This window comes from Citrus sinensis, chromosome 8, assembly GCF_022201045.2.
Source record: "Citrus sinensis cultivar Valencia sweet orange chromosome 8, DVS_A1.0, whole genome shotgun sequence".
NCBI classification, from domain to species: Eukaryota; Viridiplantae; Streptophyta; class Magnoliopsida; order Sapindales; family Rutaceae; genus Citrus; species Citrus sinensis.
The window spans coordinates 5,507,448-5,510,496 of NC_068563.1; the positions used below are offsets into that span (position 1 = coordinate 5,507,448).

At 35.5% G+C, this 3,049-nt stretch overlaps 1 non-coding gene across 1 annotated transcript; it reads left to right on the top strand.

Moving 5' to 3' along the window:
- Nucleotides 1-929: 929 nt before the first annotated feature.
- LOC112499076 (small nucleolar RNA Z247) lies at nt 930-1,066 on the top strand. Its single transcript, XR_003066603.2, has one exon. It is a non-coding gene; the product is annotated as a small nucleolar RNA Z247 (small nucleolar RNA).
- The last annotated feature ends 1,983 nt before the right edge of the window (nt 1,067-3,049 follow it).

The window sequence follows — 3,049 nt, forward strand, 5'->3', positions numbered from 1 at the left end:
GCGCGTGTCGGAGTAATTGTAGTTTTGAGTGCTCTGAGCACATACATACTATGCTCTCTGCATGCTAAGTGTTAAGGAAGCTCACACTTGTATAGTAGTCAGCAGAACAAAGGATGATAGCAGCAAGATTAATCAGTTACGCATTGATGATGTGGCATGCCATGTCATGCCTGGTGATTATGAAATATATATACACGTGACTGATTAGTTAAAGGTTGTTATATTCAGTTATCAAGTTGAGCTTAAGCACCTGTATATAAGAAATAATTCAACACACATTATGTGTGTATTTGATTAATAAGATCAGAAGTTTTCTCAGATCTATTTCTTAATTCCTTTCATTTTCTTTTACTTTCTAAGTAACCAAACATCATTTTCAATCTTCAACTTGGTATCAGAGCTACGGTAAAGTAATGGCATCAGTAAATCTTGTTTCATCTTCTGCACCAGTTCTTAACACAACTGTTAACTCAACAACTTCTTCATTTACATTCAACACTCCTGTTAAACTTGATCAATCCAATTTTCTGATATGGAGATCTCAAGTTTTGGCTTCAATCTGCAGTAACAAACTGGAGAAGTTCATAGATGATTCAGCAACTCCACCTCCATCTCACATTGCTCAAAGGATTGGTGATGATATCAGATCTGTGGAGAATCCAAAGTTTGTGATTTGGAGGTCACAAGATCAAGTACTTCTTGGATGGCTGCTCTCATCAATGAGTGAAGGTATTATTAGCTTAGTGTTTAATCTGGAAACTTCTGTTGAGGTGTGGAAGGCTATTGAAACACAATTTGCCTCACAATCTAAATCTAGACTTCTACATCTGAGATACATGATGAACTCAACTAGGAAATATGATTTGAAAATCAACGATTACTTTATTAAAATGAAATCTATAGCTGATAACATGGCTGCAGCAGGAAGTGCTTTGAATAATGATGATTTAATTCTGCATATACTCTCTGGTTTGGGATCAGAATACAATTCTGTAGCCACTTATATAACTAGACAAGTAGGTGTTGGAAAAATGAATGTTAATGAGGCTTATGCCATGCTTTTAACTCAAGAAGCAAGGATTGAGCAACAAGCTCAAATGCTTGCTGATACAAATGTGAAACAGAATTTTGAAGCAAATATGGTTCTAAATAGAGGATTTAAGAAAGGAAACATGTCTGGTGGTAAAAACTTTGGTGGTTATGGATACAATACTGGAAATAGTGGAGGTTTTGGAACTAATCATTACAAAGGCAATTATGGAGGATCTGGATATGGATTTGCTAGTAATGGAGATTCTCAGTACAAAGCCTATCAAGGTGATAATCAGAGAGGTGGAGGAAGCAATTGGAATCCAAATGCTGGTAATGGAGGATATAATGGCAGACCTTCTGGACATATCAAGCCTCAGTGGAATGGTTCTAAACCAACCTATTAAATATGCCTCAAGACTGGGCATACTGCAAACATTTGCTGGAAACTTACTGAGTTCATGAATTCTGGAGCATATAGACCACCACCAAATCGAAATCCAAAAGCTGCATACTTAGCCAACATAGAGGGACCATCTGATGCAAACTGGTACTTAGACAGTGGAGCTACACATCATCTGACAAATGACATGAATAATATGCATGTTTATGAAAGCTTTACAGGTACTTCTAAGCTCATTGTTGGTAATGGTGCTGGTTTAAGCATAACTCACTTAGGCAGTGTAGTCTTGAAAATGCATAAAAATAGAGATGATGTCTTATCAACACTTAAACTTAATGACATGCTCCTAGTACCACAAATTACCAAAAATCTCATTAGCATATCCAAACTTACCAAAGATAATAATATAGTGGTTGAATTCACTGACAAATTTTGTTTTGTGAAGGACCAGATGAAGAATGTGGTAATATTGCAGGGCAAGGCTGAAAAGAGTCTCTACAGATTGCTATTGGTTTCTTCTAATAAAACTCTTATCACATCATCTGGTCAGAGTTATATTACTAATGTAGAGTCAACCAAGACATTAACTCCTCTTTCAATGTTCTCAAGTGTTAGTTCTGAATTCCAAAATAAAACCAACTGCTTACACACTTCAGCAGTTCCTTGTATAAATTCTGAGTGTTTGTTAAGTACTTCTGTATTACATCAAAGGTTAGGTCATCCATCTTCTCATGTTTTAAATCATGTAATCAAAACATGTTCATTTGTTCAAACTATCAATGGAAACAAAACCTTTGACTCTTGTGATGCCTGTAAGATGGGAAAGATGCACAGATTACACTTTCCTGTTACTGAAACAAAAACAAAATTTCCTTTAGAAATATTACACACTGATCTATGGGGACCATCTCCTGTGATCTCTCCTCAAGGATATAAATATTATGTAAGTTTTGTTGATGAGTGCACTAGATTCACTTGGATATTCCCATTAAAAACAAAAAATGAAACTCTCCCTGTCTTTAAAATCTTCAAAACCCAAATTGAAAAACAACTCAACAGATCCATTAAATGTCTTCAATCTGATTGGGGGGGAGAGTTCAGATCTTTTGTTAACTATCTTCTTGCCGAGGGAATCCAATTCAGACACTCATGTCCCTATACTCACAATCAAAATGGTTTAGTAGAAAGAAAACACAGACACTTCACTGAACTTGGGTTAACTTTACTTGCACAAGCTACCATGCCTCTTAAATTTTGGTGGGATTCTTTTCATACAGCAACCTATATTATAAACAGACTACCCACTCCTGTGTTGAGCATGAAATCTCCCTATGAATCTCTATTTCAACTTTCACTAGATTACAAGTTTCTAAGAGTTTTTGGTTGATCATGTTTCCCTTTCCTTAGAGAGTACAATAAACACAAGTTTCAGTTTCATACATCCAAATGTGTCTTTCTGGGTTATAGCCCTTTACATAAAGGCTATAAATGTTTATATCCCTCTGGTAAAACTTATATAACTAGTCATGTTTTGTTTGATGAATCTTCCTTTCCATATTCATCTCTTTTTCATATTTCTTCATCTGGAAATCATTCCTCAGATTTTCAGTACAATCT